At 49.3% G+C, this 19,290-nt stretch overlaps 1 protein-coding gene across 6 annotated transcripts in view; it reads right to left on the minus strand.

The window, feature by feature from the left end:
• DNAH1 (dynein axonemal heavy chain 1) overlaps positions 1-18,505 on the minus strand; it is an 88,281-nt gene extending 69,776 nt beyond the window's left edge. For 2 of the 6 annotated variants that reach the window (XM_032698804.1, XM_032698798.1), the window contains exon 1: positions 3,862-3,950. The gene's annotated coding sequence lies outside the window, so the exon portion shown is untranslated. Of the gene's footprint in view, positions 1-3,646; positions 3,767-3,861; positions 3,951-4,298; positions 4,318-18,499 lie in introns of those variants that run through there. The other 4 variants (XM_032698800.1, XM_032698799.1, XM_032698803.1 and 1 more) reach the window with 4 other exon arrangements.
• Between the last annotated feature and the right edge of the window lie 785 nt (positions 18,506-19,290).

A 19,290-nucleotide genomic window follows, 5' to 3' on the forward strand; every position in this document is an offset into this window, starting at 1 on the left:
GCTATTCCCAGGTGTAAGTCTGACTCTTTCATTTAAATAATTCACGACAGATGTTTAAGCATCACCTAATGCATATTAAAATATAGCCAGAAGCTCCCCTCTCTCTCCTCCTGCAGGGGCTATTTTTGCTGGTGATCTCAGCTCACAAATAACTTCTACGCTTCCACCTTGGGAGACACAAGTCCAGACAAACAGCCCAGCTGTACAGCTTTATTTTATAAAAACCTTTGTGCACTGAGAGATACCAGTTAAGAGCAGCCCTCAGACTTCTGGCATGAGGATAATGCAACCCTTGATTTTAGTCTTGTCTAAACACAGAGACTAATTAGAACAGCTACAGTGACACAAACCCCTCCAGCCTGCACACACATGCACTGATATAATGATGTACACATACCCGTGTAGCTGATTCCTATAATTATGAGTCAAAGCTCTCCACAGTGTCTCTCAAAGATATTCTGAGGGCAATACAGTTTATTGATCCATTCCTGCTCAGGGCTAGACCCAGACTCCCCATCCAGCCCTACCTGACTAATGGTTTGTGTCCTGCACCCTTCTTAGGATCTTGCTTACTTCTGGAAGCCAAGCCTCTGCAGTAGGAGTCTTCCAGCTTCCCAAAGCTAAGTGCTGGAAAGACCTTGCCTGGTCTAGCAGGCCACAGCTGGCAAAGTACTTGCCTGGAGTCTCAACCTGACCTGGAGACAACACCACAGCATCCCTTCCTGCCATGCCCTCTCTGCTGTGCTCTTGAATGGAGTGAAAAGTCTGCCTGTCCTATACACTTGATGAGAGAGGGCAATCTTTTCTAAATTTCACCTTGCTGCCTGTCTGTGAGAATGAATTGGGTACAGGCAGCAGAGAAAGCATTACATGCATGCCGGAGATAAGAGGGAATAACTGTGCTGGTTTATTACTGCAGGTTCAAGCCAGTGCACAATTTTGAGAGGTTGAATCAAAAAAGAAATCGGATAATAAATCAAGGTTACCATGATGCGAATCTTTTAAGCGAAATGGAGTAAACGAACAGATTGGAAAGACCTGGGAGACAAGATCAATAATACCCCCTCCTTTCCTTCAAGCTAGAAAATATCAAATCTTCCTCCTCTCAGCTTCGCTTTGGCATGGCAACTGGAACCTCACACCCTGAAGAATGAATTTTCCATGGAGGATTTTGTTTTTATTAGCTATTTTATGCTCTGGCCATATCTATTTTAGCAGCCCAGCAGGATTGATTGGTATCAGCCAAGATCCAAGGATTCCTGATGAATCACTGCTGGACTCTTTCGTGCCTGCTGCACCAGCACAGAGAACAGCAGCAAGGCAGAACGACCCTGTGGTGCCTCCCCTGATATGTCACCTGAGCATCCTCAGCCTGGAAGCAGGGCCAGTGTGGCAACATGACTTGCTGTGCTTTTACCTCTTAGAACCAGAATCCCAAACTCACCCAATTCAAAAAAGCCAGCTCCAGGATGCCAGGTTCACCTAAACTTTTAGTAGGATGAGTGACTGAGCCCACTTCCAGTTTAGCAGGACTGGCAATCTCTGCCTAAAACCAAAATAATGTGGCTGCTGCTGCTGACAGCTGAGTTCCCATGATGGGGGAAGTGTGTACCAAGCCAGCCCACAGCAGGCCTAATTCTTTGCCACTTTGCTCCCCATGTACTCACACTTCTGTAAAGTCCTTCCAGAGCACTTATGTCAAAATAAAACAAACCCCTACTCAGTGTCCAGCTCAAAAACATCCATCATGCTCTCTCAGCTGCACAGAGGGAAGGTATGGCATTTGCAACTGCAAAAAAACCCTGACACACACCGCCCAAAATAAAGAACAAAACCAGGCTCCAAAGTGTTCCCAGTAATTTCCCAAACAAATTAGTAAAACAGCTTCTCTGAGTGCCCTAAAGCTGATATAGATATGGGAGAACTGCTAAGCACAAAGGGAATCCCACTCTCCTACCACCTCAGCTGCTGGAATATGGCTAGCTTTTCCAGTAAGGAGGTTTCCCAGAGCATGGTGGGGAGCTTGCTCCAGTGCCAGCTAGCAGGTGGTTTGGTGCTCCCATCCATCTCTCAGGAACAGTCTCCAGGCTGGTTTAAAAGAGGAGAAGAGAGACCCCCTCTCTTTTATTCAGCTTAGCTGCTGAGCCAAGGGCTTTATTGCAGAGCAGTTCACTCCTTCCTGGGCTCCAACTCCACCAACAGCACTGCCTGCCTTTCCACACCCCCAAAAGAATGAGCAGTGTGTAGACCTAGGGCTGTCCTCCCCTCCCTCCATCTGAGAGAGATCCCAGATCCTCATCCCTGGGCAGCAGAGCTTGGCATGGATTGCCCAGGCTTAAGGAAGGGAGCACCTTCCATCCTGCCAGGAGCACCTAAAAGCACCTCCTCTGCCCACCTCAATAACCCTTTGCTCCCCCCTGCCCCTCCACATCTGGGAGCATCTCCCTGCTCTTCAACAGCAAACATCTGCCTGGCACCCAGCTGTCCCAGCTTTAGCTATAATAAGCTTGGAAAAACCTTTTCCTGACTGCTGAAGCACGTATCTTTGCAGCAGTTCAGTCATGCCCTCTCACATCTGAAAAGCAAGTTTCCTAGATATACCAAGTACAATGTATTATGCTAAACTGTTCAAAGTGAGAGCATATTCTTATGGCACTGCTGACACAACACTAGCTACAGCGTCTGTGTGTCATTGTGGCAAAACTATAATTACAATTTCTCTGTAAATCCAGGCTTTACACATCCAAGAAGTCAAACTCCCACGTGTCTTGCTCAACGTCTGGTATGAGCTTTTTGATCTGTTGCCTCTACTTCAATTCTTTGATCCAAAGCTTTGACAAAATGGGACTCTTTTCTTTCAAATAAGGTTCAAAATGGCTAAAAATTGCAACAGAAAAAGAGAATAGTACTTTAAATATCATCTAACCCCTAAGCAAAACCGCAGATTGAAATCTAGTATTTATCTGAAATCTATTTATCTGTGGATAGCCAGAACCCCAGCTACTACACCATCTGGACACCAACAAGTAGAAATTCCTGCTTCCTATAATTTAAGCCATACAATATAAGCTCCGACAAGGTGATGCGCTCTCAACAAACCGCTTTAAACATCATCCCGTACTTCAAATCCCTTCTCCTCTAAAAAGAGAGTCGAAAGTAATTTCGAGTTTTATAGCAGCCCATTCCCTCCAACAATTTGCAGGGGTTTAAAATTGATTTTCCTCTGGGTTTTTAAATGCATTCTTTTCTCCACGGGAAAGCACCACATAATCAACCAGCCGAGCGGGAGGGCGCGGGGAGGGGGAGCAGCAGGACGGGCGGCGACCGGTGCTGCCCGTTACACCGAGCGCCCGAACGGCACCTTTTGGAGGAGACGGGCGTGGTGGGTGCTGAGAGGCACCCCGCCAACCACCGGGACCGAGACTCCAGCAACGCCGGTTTCCTTTACGAAGCACAACACAAATGAAACAAGCGCTGCTGTTTGTTTCACCCATGAAACGAACCGGGGTGCGGGAGGAGCAGCCCAGGGGCTGTTGAACGCGCGACGTGTGGGGACGGGGCAGCGCCAGGGGAGCAGCTCCCGGTGCCCACCCTGCGCACCAGCCGCGGGGGACACCCCACTTCCAGTGCTTCGAGGAATCCTCGCCCTGCCCGGCGTTTTCGCTGCCTTGAAAACACGCGGGGGCTCCCTCACCACCCTCACCACCCACACCTGCGTGCCCGCCCGCCGGCCCGGGGCACCCTCCCTTCCGCCAGGCCCGACCCGGGGGGCTCTATTCTGACCCCTGAGCCCTCCTCGGAGCCTTCAGCCCCGGGCCCGCTCCGGGGGCGGCGGGGGCCCTGCCTGCGGGCGGTACGCACCGGCCGGACCGAGTCCGCCCCGACGCCGGACTCGTTGCCACGGGAGAAAGGGGCGGGCACAAGGCTCGGACTGGAGACAGCGGCTTCTCTCCCCCCCCGCGGTCGTTGGGCTGGTCCGGAGGAGACGCCGGGCAGCGCGGGCCGGGCAGCACCACGCCCGGGGCGGGGGGGAGCGCCCTGCTGGGGCGGCGGGGGCTGCCACGGCCCGCTGGTGCCAGCGCGGGGCCGTGCAGGGCCCCCAGTGCCACCTCAGAGCCACCAGCACCTCAGCTGCCACCGCAGCGACACCGTAAAACCTCCGGTACCACCTCACAGCCATCAGCACCTCAACTGCCACCTCAAAGCCCCCGGTGCCACCTCAGAGCCGCCACCACCGAGCTGCCACTGGCGTTCCTGAGCTGCCACCGCGGGGACACCACAGTGCTCCCCCTCGCTACCTCAGAGTCACCGCTGAGTCACCACCCCAGGGCCACCGCAGAGCTGCCACCAGAGGCCACTGCAGTGGAGCACTGCCACCAAGTCACCCCCAGCCGTGCCTTCCAGGACTGCCAGCCCCAGGGTGCAGGTGGCACCCCCCAAGGAGCCACCGAGTGCCACTGGGCACAGCCCCCATTCCCTGTGCAAGGGCGGTGAGGGACTGGGTGCCTGCTGCCCCAGTGTCACCTTCCATGCCAGCTGGCTGCCAACCCCACCGGCCGCTGTCCAGGAAGGTCCAGCAGATCCCTCCTCCATCCCATACCTAAAACCATTGCAGGCAGGCAGACTGCTAATGCAGAGCTGCACCATGGCTTGTCTATGACCAACTTTATGCACCCACGAATGTCTTGAGCTAAGAGGTCACGTTGGGTGGGGATGGGAGGCTACTGGCCCTTGAGAACATGTCAGGCCCTACAGAAGGAAAAGTGGCACTGAGTCCTGTTGGGAAGGCCCCAACAAGCTGGTCTGCCAGGGAGGAGATGGTGGGGAAGGGACAAGCAGTGCCAGCCCTGCGAGGGAGTGAGGGAGAACAGGTTTGGATTATTTTGGGGGAGAGAAAGGAGGTGGAAAAGCAGAGAGAAAAAGATTTAAAGCAAAAAAACCCAAACCATAAAAGTAAGAGATCTAGTGTGAGGGAGTACAAAGGGCAGAGGAGGAGGAGGAAAGGATGAAGCAGGAGGCGAGTAGAGGCTTCTACAGGATGAGAACTGTGGGCAGGTGGATGGGCAGGGGCTGCTTCACAGCTCCTTTGAGACCCCCTAGGCCTGTCCAGTCTGGCAAAGTGCTGACAGTAAGTCCTGCTTCTGTCCAGCTCTGCACTCGGGGAGGGGTGCAAGTCCTAGAAAGCAGGGCCAGAGAAGCAGGGCTCTGCAGGGCTTCCTGAGGATAACATAGCAGGCAGGCTGGCCCAAGGGATGCCCGTGTGGCCTTGCAGGGGGGCAGAGGGTCAGGCAAAGTGGCACCAGGATGGGGGTCATGCCATGGGGAGGCAGCAGAGCCTAGGACATGACCACCGGCTCCTCTCCCTACCTGAGCACCTGCCAGTTGCAAAGGGCTTGGGAGTCAAGGGTGGAAAAGGCATTTGTACCATCCAAAAATTTGCAAGGGGATGTGAGGTTCAGGCAGAGAAAGGTGGAGGCTGTGGCAGGCAGAGCCTCAGAGAAGAAAAACAGGCTCCTCTAGATAAGCAAGCTCCCTCCCAGCAATGCTCAGCTGCTGCCAAGGTGTTCACTGGATCAGCCCCATGCAGCAAGGAGGTCTCTGGGTGGATTTGCACTCCATGTTGAACTGCTCCTGGCCCCACTGAAAGCAGCAGATGCTGCAGAAACTCCCAGGTGTAGGTCCTTTGTCATATTGCTGGCCTCATCGCTTTACTTAAGTAAGGAGTGCTGCTGGCTTGCCTCAATTATGTTTGATATAATTACAGCTCTTGCTGGAGTTCCCTGGAGTTGCATTCCAGATGGCTCCTCTGACTGGAAGGAAACAATGGTGGAGCCCTTCGCATGGGAAAAATACCTGTCCGTCCCATCCTGGCTTCATCCGCCCTGCAGCAGGTTGAGATTCACAGCAGGTCTTGCTGTCCCTGTGATTAGCTTGGCTTCTTTTTTGACCAGGCTTTCAAAGTTTGCCACAAAATGCTTCAGTGAGTCAGGAGATGAAAGCTGAGCTGATTCGAGTGGCTGGGCCTTCACAAACCCACCAGGCCAGAACAGAAAGCAGACAGGTGTGTGAGCCACCTGCTCTCCATCCATGTGCTGCCAGGACAGATTCATTCCCTGACCTGCCTTCAGAAGGGCCTTTTTGTTCCCTAGAGACTGATTCCAGGTGCTGCAGCAGGATGTGCTGGCACTGTATTTTGCTTCAATGGGTTCTCCTTTAGGCCGGGAAGGTCAGGCAGGGGAATGTGATGCCCACCCACTTGCAAAGGGCAGGTTCGAAGTGGCAGTGGTGGTGGTTGGCACAGCTGAGCGTTTCTGTGCTTTCACCTTCTCATATCAGTCCAAGCTGAGATGCTGTTCCCAGCAGGGTCAGCACAAAAGGTTTAGTGTTGTCTTTCTTCTGACAGTTCTTTCTGTTCCTTTCCTACCATGGGCTCTTTCGAGGCCACGGATCCATCCATAATTACAGATGATGCTGAGTTCCCAAGAAAACAGTTCTCCAAGGAGAGGTTTCCAAGTCCTGCTGAAACAGGCTGATCAGTGACTTACCCAGTGTTTTCCTTATTGCAAGGCTGATTTGGGAGAAGGGAAACACTTCTCTCCCTGTCCAGACAGCCACATCACTGGCATGAAAGCATGAGCAGGGTTTAGCAGAGTCTGAACTCATAGGAAGGGAGAGAGCTCTCATCCCTCTCAGCTACCAGACACAAGAATCAAACCAGTTTCAACAGTTGTTAGAATGTGAGCTGACACTGGGAAGGAGAAATATGTGAAATGTGCTAATGGTTTGTTTTGCCTCTGAGGCTCTTTCCTGGCTGAAGATCCCAGCTTCTCTCTTACACTGTCTGCGAGCTGTTGGAGCCACTTTTCCTGACCTCCACTTTCACTCCTTTGACTCTCATGCATCTATCCCAAGCCAATAGCTCAGAACACACCATTACCAGGATTGGATATCACACTAAACTCACTTCTACAGAGAACAGCCTTCCCTTAGTTATGGGATGAATAATAAAATATCAAAAATCTACACTTCTGTGGACCTCAGAGATGATGTGCTGGTTTTGTTTCATCACTTGCACCTACCCCCTACCGTGGGTGGCAGGCCCCTTCAGATTTAGCAGTGTTTCCATACCCACCCCACACACATTTTGCTGAAAGTGTAAATGATCCTCAAAGCACAAGGCCACTGGAGAATAAGGCCCTAGATTTCTCTGTCTCCACACCTACATGTGTTCCCACACACAAGATACAGCACTAATCTAGAGTAAAACAGCCCATGTTGACAATGCTAACAGTACATTTGACAGAAAGTCCTCAGATTGAATGCCAAAAACACAAAGCCATGAAAAAGTCATAAAACAGGGAGAATCAGGACAAGGTCTGGCTTCTTGTTTCCTGAGCACATCTCCTGAAGGGGCAGGTTGATTCTAGGAAGGCAACATCAAGCCAGGTTCTCTTTATATTCCTGCTGCTTTCAACAGCCCTCTCAATGCAAGGCTGTTAACCTTGAATTCAGGCAGACTGGGACCAGGGAGTGGTTTGTAGCAGTCAGCTGAAAGTTCTCTACTTTCCAGCCAGATTTCACTGAAGCTTCAAAAAGCAAATGAGCCTTTGACTCGGTTAGTAACGCTCTTGTTAGCCAACTTCATCTCTCATCTCCACCACTGTGCCACTGCACATCATCTCCCTGGGGTGTGTTCTCTCACACTAGGGATCACACCATTAACCTAGCCAGAAGGTTTCCCCCGGGAATTTTCAGGCAGAGGCTACTTCCTCAAGGAAGGCATGCAAAAACATGGGGCTGTCTGGAAGCAGGGAGATGACAGTGAGGATTACCAGGGCCAAGCCTGAGCACACAGGGAGTGGTGGTGATTGAGAAGCTAAATAAGCCTCGATGGTGAGGTCTCAGCAGTGGTGGGCAGAGAAGCTTGCAGAAACCATTTTTACACAACTGGTTCAGCTGAATTGGCCAGAACTGCCTCAAACACAGTGCTGCCATCTTCTCCATGGGGCTGCAGGTACAAAGAGCTTGTCAGCCAGCAGTATTCTGGGAGATTTTTCCAAGAGCCTATATATACTTTATAAGTCCCTCCATTTCAGAGTATATTATTAGCAGAGGTGCTCTCAAGTATCCCTCTGGCTTCCAAATCTGCTGGGGTTAGACCCTCAAATTCCTCAGAAGCCCCAACCAGATCAATGGGCAGATTTCCTGCAGCCCCAGATGACAGATCATCTGCCAGAACATACACAGGAGCCTGGGACTTGCTCCTCCAGCAAATATGGTGCAGGCACTTCCTTGCAACTTGACTGCTTTTAGAAAGGCTAGAAATTTTCCCTGAAGCTTCCAGAGGAACATCAAGGTTTTCACGAGAGACAGAGGCATCTTTGCTCCCTGCCATAAGGACACTTGCTGGGAAGTGTGGAGAGTTCTGGTTCTTTGTCTGTGGTCTAGACCAGACCCATCAGGCTCAATGTTATATCTGCTCTCAGCAGGTAAGCATCAAAATCATCTAGCTTTGAGCAAAAATTCCAGCCTTTGCTGACAAACAGTAACAGACTCCTGTGAAAAGCCTTTCTCTCAACCAACTGGCATCTGATCAAGGAATCCTGAATCTGTTCAGATTTTTTCCACTGGAAAGCATGTACCAAAAGCTGGGATAGATCCTCACCTCAGAGCAGGGCCTGAGCCAATGGGCCGAACAGAGAAGCAAAACCGATGCACTTCTTAGCACCACGGGAGTACAAACTAACATTTTTGGATTTAGAATGGCTTCAAAACTTACTTTCTTGAACTTGTTCATCAGCTGATTTATTGCACCAGGTGCCAGCCTGACTTCCTGCCATCATTGGCACAGTGCTGTCACTAGCTGGATGTTCATATCATTTATCTGACTGGTCCATCTACTCTTGAAGTACTTTCTCACTTGGCTGGGAATATTCTCCATAAATAGCCCTCTGAAACTAATAAAAACTTTTGGTGGAAAGCAACAACAACAACAACAACAACAACAACAAAACAAAAAAACCACCAAAACCAAACAAACAAACTCCCATCTAAACAAAAGCAAATGAACAACCCAAGAGAACACAAACAAAACCCACAAGAAACCCAAACAAGTTTTTTGTTTTGGGCTTTTTTTTGCTGTTTTCTGTCAGATTTTTTTATGCAACTGATAATTGCAACAATGTAAATATTAATACACATGTGAAACCCAGAGGAGAATGGAAGCAGAGTTTGGAGGTGACCTATTGTTGCCTGTCAGCCTGCCTGCCCCACACGCAGTGTAAGGAGCTGTAAGGGGAATTACTGGTGTGTCCATCCTGCAGAGCAGGACAATATTTCTGGGGATCTCAGTGGGGAGGAGATTTCTGAAGCTTAAGGTTGAGCCTCTTCTGCCCAAACGAAGTGTCACCCACTTAGTGAGTGCCAATCATTTGCCTCAGTACTGGGAGCAGAGCTCAGAGCAGGCAAAATCCAAAGGAAGCCATGGTTGTGTCATTGCTGGGAGAAACTGGGCAGTCAAGTGAGAAAAATTATAGCTTCCAAATGTGTACCGACATCCTGCTAATTCCCAGATCTCCCCCTACTCCTCCTCTGCTGATGCTCCAGTCCCCACTTCAATACCTGCCAGGTCCTTTTAGAGAGCTGACATTTCCATTCCCTGACATTTTCTGCAGCTCCATCTGGGAATTAATGTCCGGATATTAGCAGCGATGGGGCCGTTTATCATAATTAGTCTCATGAAGCTACTAAGCATCCAACTATTTTTCATCAGCGCCGAGGAAATAAACTGCAGAATCCAGTAGACGAGACGGACAATTTATTTATTGATTGATTTATTTTGGTCTGTCAGGATGCAGCTTTAAAGTTTGTCGAGATGAGCAATGCTTCACGGAGGCGATGACGACAGTGGGGCTGGCTCGCCTTGGGTGCGCAAGCTGCAGAGAATAGGTCCCCAAACCCCCTGAGACACTGAGGAGGCATTTGTTATCCTGTTATTATTATCCTGTTATCCTAGGCTCTAGCTTCCTGCACATATAAAATGACACGTTGTGACAGGTTGAGCCCTGGCTGGACAAGCTCAGGAGGAGACAGCCACTAGTCCCATGATGGCATCATGAATGAAAGCCATCTGCAGGCAAGCTGTTTCTTCCCCATCAGGAGCAAACCAAGGGTGCTGTTTACCCTACAGAAGGTGGCACAGGGATGAGCGGATCCAAGACTGTCATTTGGCTGGGTGTGCCTGGTTGTCCTTGGAATTTAATGCTAAATGAAAGATGCTCCAGGCAGCACACGTGTCTGTCACCTTCCAGAGGTGCCTGGGAGCTGATAAAGCTGTTTTCTCACTTGTCATCCCAATAGTTTGTTGGTTTCCTTCCCCAAAGGATCAGGAAGGAAGGACAGAGATGCAAAGTCTCATACACAAGAGGTGTCAGACTGGATCCACTGTGAGCAGGAGAAGGCCCTTTGGAAGGGCTCACCATCAAACACCTTCTCTGGCAGACATAAGATCCAACCTGTAGAAACTAATGCCTGCTGTGGTCTCAGTCTTACCTTTTAGGGGCCAGTGCAATAGATTGTCCGTGTTTCCATGACCTTGGGAACTCAAGGAACATGCCAGAGCCCGCACTGCTCTCCAGGCATAGCTGCTCCCTGGGCTGCTGAGACCTAACAGGCATTATTATCCATCCTTGTGGCTACTATGCTGGGCAAGGAGCTGTGCTGATTTCAGGAGCTCTTCTACCATCTTGCAAGCTTTCAAGAGCATGTACTGAAAGGGAGGAGATGGGAGATCCCTGCCAGGGTCAGCTGTCTCGTACCACACCGCTCTGCATGGCTCGTAGCCCACGGATGGAGCTCCTCTGCCTAAGCAAGAAATGAGGAGCTGTGTGGAGCTTCTACCCAGAGCAAGGCATGAAGGGCCCCTGGACTCAGTGTTGCTCTTCTCTCTATCCCCATAAAACCCCACAAAGTCTTGCTACAACCCACACATCTCAGCGCTCACCTGCAGCAAGCCCACCTCCTCCCTGCAGGCTGATTATCAAGAGCTTTCCATCCTGAGGTTTGCTATGCAAACATCAAACATTTGTGTTTAAATATTACACTCTTCTGCTGATGTGAAGCTAGTAATTACAGCCAGATGGGACCTGGCTCACAGGCAGACATAGGGCCCACATGCTGCTGGGTGGCAGTTTTTGTTTTTTTTAGCAAAACCATGTGGCCGACCACCGGCAGAAATATCAGAAAAGCTGAATGTAATTAAAAACAATGAAGAAATAAAGAACTCAGTTTCTAAATATATCATGCAATATATTCCAGGTGAGCACTGAGTGTTCTGGCTGCAGTGCCTGGCAGTCCTAGTACTATGCATGGGACATGATCCAAGCCAGCGTGCTCAATCCCTACATCCCTCCAGGCACAACCTGATGATGACATGCACTGATTTGGTGTCAGCACCTCCTGCAGCACCATCAGGTTTGATCCTGCAAAATCTTCCTGAGCTGAGGAAGAGTTCTTTTGGCACAAGGGCCTGATTCAGCCCACACTCTAGTCCATCAAAGTGGCCCCTATGAATGTGTCACAGTCCCAGGCCCACCACACTGCTGGCCTGAGCTTACAGCTGCTGCTGCCTCCTTACCTGCTGAGTGGAGGGATCATCTTTGCTTCACGTGCCTGCACACATTTCTGCCTTGCACAAGCTGCCCAGGGTAGGAAATACTTCATTTTCTACCACCTCCAGCATTTCAGGTCTGATTCTATTCAAGGCAAAACAAAAGCATTGCAGTGCATGGTGGATATTTTCCCCCCAGATCATAGCCCATAGTCCATATTCACGTTCAGCATCTGATTGTGTTTTTAATAGATAATCCTCTCTCCATTGCCTCTTCCCTACACATCACCCAAAAGGTGAGTGGGAAGATAACAGTTTAAGCAAAATGCCTCACTGTTTGTCCTACCCCACACCTGTGTTCTATATACATACCACCAAGTGCCCAGGAAGCAATCCCATTTCTTGTCCCACGGGCCTGATTGAGTTCTAGAAGTAACAGTGATGCAGGTAACAGCCACGACCATTGCTGGAAGAGGAGCTAAGCCAGCCCATCATGAACAATATAAATAGCCCTGGTAAAGAAACCACTGCAGGTGATGCCACTGCAGGGAAAACAAGCTATAAAGGCTACAGCCCTTCCTCTGCAAATCGATCCAGCTCTGTGGCTCTCCCTCTTTCTAACAAATACTCTGGCATACTCTCAGGATGCTCCCAAGCCAAGTAGTGCAAAGCCAGAGCCTGGTTTCCTGTCCAAACAGCCAGGGATGTTTAATTCCCTGGGACAGCTGCTGGTGTATGTTCTCCATGTTGTTAACAGTCAGCACTGCACATGTACCTGCTCACCCATCCAGCTGTAAATGGTGTCCTGTAGCCAACCTGCCAGACAGGAGCCAGTGGCTATGGTTGCAAGGGGAACAAAGAGAGAAAGCAGAAAACAAGGGGAGGAGGGCGGGGGGGAGGGAAGAAAAGAAATCATTGTTTTGTAGAAACTGCAGAGCCATGGCAAACACGTGCTGTCATTTGAGACAAGTGCCAAGCCCTGATAGGTTTACCTATCGAGGAAATCAGGATCAACCTTGGTGAGAGGCAGAGAACCTTGATCTCACTTGTCTGCCATCTCTCTGGGGTCTGCTGTGTGGGCTTCTAACTTCTCAAATATTCCTCAAAGGACCACGAGTAGAGCTTTCCAAGGAGGCTTATTTCTGCTGTCTTATACCCCAGGAGAGTGTTATCTGTCATGAAGGGAAGGGAAAAGAAGGGAAATGGAAAGACTCAATGCCTCTCTTCTTCCTGCACCCAAGAAGCAGAGCTTTGGCATACCATTACCACCCCTTGTTTCTGCAGTAACCTTATCCGACGCTGCGTGGGTCTGTGGAAGCTCTGTTGTACTACTGTTGCCTTCATGAATAATGGATCCCCCTCCACCTTCCCTCTCCTCTTCCCTCTTAGATCTCATTTCATATTGTATGAAGTGGTGTGGTTGCTGCTTCCCTGGGGTTGATCTGAACATTCTGATTCCCAGCTCCAGTTCCCCCTCTTCCCAGGATGCAAGTGTTACACAAGAGGTCCCTGACTGGTAAGGGCAATACCTTTACTGGGGTCATCTTTGGCTCCTGGCTTGCCTTCTGTTAGGAAACAGTTGATCCTTGATGTTCCTAGAAGCCTGTAAGTTCTCTTCTACAATTTCCTATTTTAAAGACTAAAAGTAAAGTTCCATGAAAAAAAAGCCCACCATTCTGGTTCTGAAAAGTCAAATCTCTATGGCTAAAAGAACCATATTTACAGTTCTACATGGTTTTGGGCCGCAGAACATTTGGGGTCACTTCTACAATGCAGTCTGGAGAACGTAATTTCCTTTGTTCCTGCAAATACCCAGCTTTAGTCAGCTTTATCTGGTAAAGACCGGTATTTTAGCTTTATTCCTCTTTAATAACCCTGGTTTTAGCAGGGAATATGCTGTGGCATTTAGCAGCATCATGGGTGCACTAGCACCACAATCAGAGATGAGGACTTGGTTAAATTCAGACAAATCTGTTTTGAGTGGCTTTGTAGGTTTGTAGGCATGAAGGTCTGTCAAAACTGTGTGCTGACTCCACTTTCCCAGTCTTTCTCTTTTAGTCTTATCACTCCAGATTACAAGAAGCACCAAGTTCACATGCCCTTCTCTGGGGCTGTACCTTACTACTGTGTCTTCTTCCAGTCCCACCAACCCAGTCTTTAATCTCTGCTACCCTCACTTTGTATTTCTGCCCCCACAGATCCACTTGCTTTGGGGATTTCCATGAGGAGAGCCCATGTTGGCTGATATTTCAAAAAAGAACTGCAAGGATCTGAAAATCAAAGGCAAGGCACAGCAAAAAACCTGCAACCAGGAGGGCGAAGTTTGTGCAATTTAGGTCAAAGTGTTGTGCTTACACAGGGAAGAGAAGAAAACAGGGTCCTCAGTGAGAAACCCCACTGCCAGAGGCCCTTGGAAAGACACAAAATCAGTTGCCTGGAAACTAATGCTGCCCTTCATTATTGTCAGCACCAGGAAAAACTCACAAGTGCCATAATTCAGGCCACCACCACTGTCTTTTTCTCTTGGCTGAATAGAAGAAGCAGAGAGGAGAGGCTTTTCATGCTCTATGGGTAACAGGGTGTCTCCTTGCCCTCAGCTCAAGGGATTGCAGGCTCGATGCTGTTGCATCTGAATGGTCATTTCCCCTGTCAAACCTCATGCCCTGAAAGTCAGAGGCTAAAGCATCCTCTCCCAACCCAGTGGCATCCTAAACTGCTGGTAGTCAGGAGCATGAGGGAAGGGTCACACCCCATTTCTCCTCCAAACACCCACCTGTGATTGCCAGTGGGAGGTGAGTCTTCAGTCTGACTCAATATTACTAATAAAACCCAGTTAAGATATTCTGAAAAAGGATTAGAAAACCTAGTTTCTCAACATCTCCAGTCAAAATTCAAGCTTCTGTTGCTGTGCCAATCTTGTTATAGCAGATAGCAGCTCCAAACACTTGAAGCAGCCTTAGAGCTTGCAGAAGATAATTAAAGCAGGAGAGACAACCCCACTGTCAGCAGGGTCAGGAGTATCAGTGAGGGCTGCTCAACATTTGCCACTGTAAGACCAATTCTTCAGTAGTTTAGAATTTTGCCCAACTTAATTATTTTCACTGAGTTTTCTCTATAGGGCACCTACTTGTTAAGTTTGGAGGAACTATATGCATATATTTACTCTAACATCTTCTACAGCTAATTAAAAAATATAGAACAGTTGAAGTTGGCAGGAGCCTGTGGAGACCACGTAGTCCAACCACCTGGCTCCAAGAAGAGTCAGGTCGAGCAGGTTGATTGGCACCACATCTCATCAGATGTGGAGCATCTCCAAGGATGGAGACCCCACAGTTTCCCTGGGCAGCCAGTTCCAGTGTTCAGTGACCCCCATGGTAAAGTTTTTTGGTTAAAGTTCAACCCAAAAACTCTTTGACAAAAAGGACTGTATTGCTGATTATTATAGAACAAAACATGCATAATACACATGAAATTGCCCAAACCAATCTGGTTGCAGCAGATTTAATGCTAATTCCAGAGCTGAGCTGTTTTCCAGAGGACACTTTTTCATCCCACATGCAGGACCAGCATTGCACAGTTAGCAAAAAGTCTCCCAGGACTTTTCTACCGTGTTGTTCAGTGCATGAAGCCTGAGGCAGGATTTACTGCACATTATTCAATCTCTGCTAGGGAGCTAAGATTATTAGTCTCCTAAAAAGCTTTTCAATTGAGTTCATTAAAATAGCTGAATGCTTCGAAACTGTTAATGATTTTTTGCAACTCCCCTGCCAGAGGATGGGTCTATGCTATGGTTGTTTTACAGAGGACAAAGCTTGAGCCCAGAAGGGCTAAAGGGATGGGGTGCTGCATGGACATACCACATTACAGAGCACTTTAAAAGGTGCAGCAGCTTCCCTTCAGTCAGGAGGCTTTAAAAAAGCCAGTACCCCATGGCAGACCGAGCTGTTGAATGAAGAGCAGCTCCATGCCCGGGTGGCAGTGGCAAGGTCTGTGCTCAGCCCATACCCAGGCATTGCACTGGCTTAATGTGCTCACCACCACCAAGTCATTTCCTACAGCCCAGAACCAAAGAGAGGTTGGGCTCTCTCAGTAGGAGAGAGGGGTCAGTCATTTCAAATTAAAAGAGGCTAAGATTGTCCAAACCTGGGTCTAGGCAAGTTTGGCTCATCCTAGCCTAGGCACTTTGCATTTGGTGGGGCAAGTTGAAAGTAAAGATAACACCTTTGGAGTCAAGCTCAGGCAAACAGGTAGCACAGAGCATCTGCCATGTGTTCTCTTGGCCCTGGGACTGGAGACACGTAGCCTTCGTCACACAGGTGGTGGCTAATCCTTGCTGTCCACAGCTGTTTCCATAATCCATGGCGGCACTAACCCGCTTCTCTATAGTCCAAGGAACCTTTTGTCTTCAACCTAGAGACCACTGCAGGGACCCCTTTTCCTGATTACCCCCAGGAGGGGGATTTGGCTTTTGTTTGGGTGAATGCTTTCCTGATTCAGCATGGCAGCGGGGAATAGGACACACGTTTCAGGAATTAAATCCATTGCAGGAACTGAAAAAATCCTAGTCCCTCAAATGCTGATCCACAGTATCAAGCTGGGGGGGAAAAAAGGAAGGAAGGTGGACGGAAAAAGATTTTGTAAGGAGCAGACCAAAGGCAGGTCTGAGTTTCACCAGCTGTGGAGGAGAGCAGAGCCTCCCCCCTACCTCCCTTCATCTCCCAGCCCTTCCCTCTTACAAGCTGCAAGTCCCTGGGAGGCCCCTAATCTTCTTTGCTGTACAAAAGACCCAGTCTACTGGCTTTCCTTTTCTTTTTCCCTATTTAAAGTTGAAGTGGGGATCAGTTTCCAGGCACGAAAGCAGGGAGGGGGAAGGAGCAGGATGCAAGCGGTCACTCTGCGAAAGAGGTCCTGTGGAGGGCAAGAGCACAGGTGGTTTCAGGTGGGCTGGAAACACAGGGACACAGGGTCTCTGGGGTTGTCAAGATCCTTGCTTTCTAATTACTGAGCTTTTCTGGTGTGCTTGAGTATCACTAGCAAACCAATGGAGAAGATAACTCCTTCCAGCCTTTGTTTTGCTTGTGAAACAGGATCTCCAGTCTCTTGATCATATTCTGAGAATTTTTCTGCACTGCTTCTGGCGTGAATTCAGCCTACCTGTCCAGGACTCCTACCCGATGCTAGATGAGGTCTTGTCAGTACTTTGCAAATGCTATTAATAATTTCCTGCTTCTACTGGCAGTATCCCAAGCCCCTCGGGTCTTGTTCGCCTTTTTGTGCCTTTAGCTCATTGGTGGTTCATAATCACCCATGACTGCTACAACGAAGTTCACCTCCTCCTCAGTCATGTCCAACTGACACACTCCCTGTCTAGCACAAAAAGCCCCAACCCTGTGATTAGTCTTGCATTTCGTGCTCTTGAATTTCAACTCGTTCCTGTGTCTCCGTGCTCAAGGTTGTCTGCTGCTTTCTGTTTGATCTCCCGTCTCTTCTGCATTCACAATGCCTCCCCCTTCTGCGTCATCAGCTGGCTTAACCTAAGCGCTTCCACTTCTTATGACAACATCATTCATGGAGAGAATAAACAAGATCAATCCCAGGATCGATTCCAGAGAAACTCCAGTGGTGAACTCTGTCTAGCCTGCTACTGCCTCTGTCCAGAGGCACAGCTTCTGTACCCGACTTCTGTTTCTTCCACTAATCCCATCGTCTCCAGTTTAATTAGTAATTTCCCTGTCACTCCATTGAGCACAGCTTGCTGCATTTGTCTGGAAATTTGTCTAGATGAATTGAGATGAGCAGGCTGTCTCGGCCGAATGCTTTCCATGGCATGCCGAGCTGGTTCTGCTCCAGCCGTTTAACCATGCTGGCCTGCAAGTTTTCTTCCAGGTCTTGGCATGCTACTGACCCATCCTGCAAACTCCCCAAGCCCTGCAGTAAAAAACATCAGACAAATGAGGAGTGGGTATTACATTCACAACATTCAGCGTGGTTCTTTCTCTTCTGTGAGAGGTTCTGCCTCTGGAAACAGTGCCATCACACCTACATTTTGGCATATGAGTTTGTTTGGAAACCACAAATACCTGCTTGTCCTGGCTGCAGGGCATCAAAAGAGACTTTTGTCTCTAATCTTGTTATATCATTCAGGCTTCATTCTGTCATCCTCTGTGTTACACGTTGACCCTACACCCAGCATTATCATCTCCTTCAGACTGGCCAGGGGCCACATCATGAACGTTTTTGCCACTCAGTAGAACCACTATGTTGAGTGGACACCTGAATAATATTTTCCCCAGTGTCATAACACCCTTTGTAAGATTTAGCTCAGCTTGCCACGTTGTCCTTACTGCTTCCAGGTCCCTAGAGTACCCTCTCTCTTGTCACCAAAACTGGCAGGGAAGGACATTCATCTAGTTGGAACTGAATTTGCCATAGCTGAAATCGTCCTTATCGATGTGAGGCCAACACATCCCAGACCCTGTCCTCAGTGGCTCAGGGAGCTTTAGTGTTTTGCATTAGCATTGCTAAATGCCATGCTGGGGGGACCTGGCAGTGCCACTTCTTCTGACCCTTTAGGCACTGCGTTCCAAATGTTCCCACTGCAATCTAGGCCTGTCAGAGGCAACTTTGATGCTCTCTAGTGCAGATAGCACTAGACCTAGAAGTCACCAACCTTCATCTGGAAAGAAAATAACAAAGCGTATCTGGATTAGATTGTAAAATGCTCTCTGTCAAGCTACTGAAAAACAGTTTTCCCCAATTTAATCCAACCTGACAAGGCACTGAGATCCCCAAGCAGGGAGAAAATGGTAAATCCACCCTCAGTGAAGGGAGATGAATGGATTCTGAACAGAGGGATGAGTGGACTCCTTGTGTTGCAGATGAGGCTGGAACAGAGCCCACGTCCCGTAAGTAGCAAGTTGGACAGACCCACCAGAGGGTCACCACCCTGTGTAAACCTTTGCAGGAGATGCCCTGGGCTTCACTTTGGCTCCCTGTGCCACCTGAGGTGCTGCTGACTGTCTGGGTACCCAGCTTCCCCAGAGACCGTGCCAGTTGTCCCACCTCACCTGCCCTGCTGTGAACACCAAAAGCAAAGCCGGAGCCTCACCATGCTGCCCTCGAAAGCCTCTGTCTTGCGGTGGAAATAAATTGCCTCAGATTCCCGTAACTCAGGCAGAAAACCCAGGCCCCTTGCTGATAAAACCAGGCGGCCTGGACAGCGTTGCCCTGGCAACCTGCACTTTCTTCCCCATCCTTTTGTTCGGCCTAGGACCCAGACTTTTGTACCCAGCCATAATGGGGCCAGACTCTTGGGATGTTTACGGGGTGAGGTGAGAGGAATTTCATTCAGCCGTGTCTTGCCTGGCCTGTCTCCTTCCGCAGGGTGAGGGAGGAATGTTATTGACCAAGGCCCCATGCAGGGACCGAGGCACTAAAGAAAGGCACTTTAGACTTTCCGACAAAGAAAAGAAATTCCTGCCCTCCCCCATGCAAACATACCCCTCCTGCCCAAACGTGCCTTTTGTTTCCTTATTTCTCTTTTGCTAACTTCCCCACTCACCCACTCCTGCCCACAGCTGCTCTCACCAGGCAAAAACAAAACCCTTCAGCGTGCCCCGTGTGCCTGCCAGCTCCAAGCTGCAAGGCATTCAATAATCCTCCTGGACTCCTGTCCTCTGAGG

This window comes from Chiroxiphia lanceolata, chromosome 11 (genome assembly GCF_009829145.1).
Source record: "Chiroxiphia lanceolata isolate bChiLan1 chromosome 11, bChiLan1.pri, whole genome shotgun sequence".
NCBI lineage: Eukaryota > Metazoa > Chordata > Aves > Passeriformes > Pipridae > Chiroxiphia > Chiroxiphia lanceolata.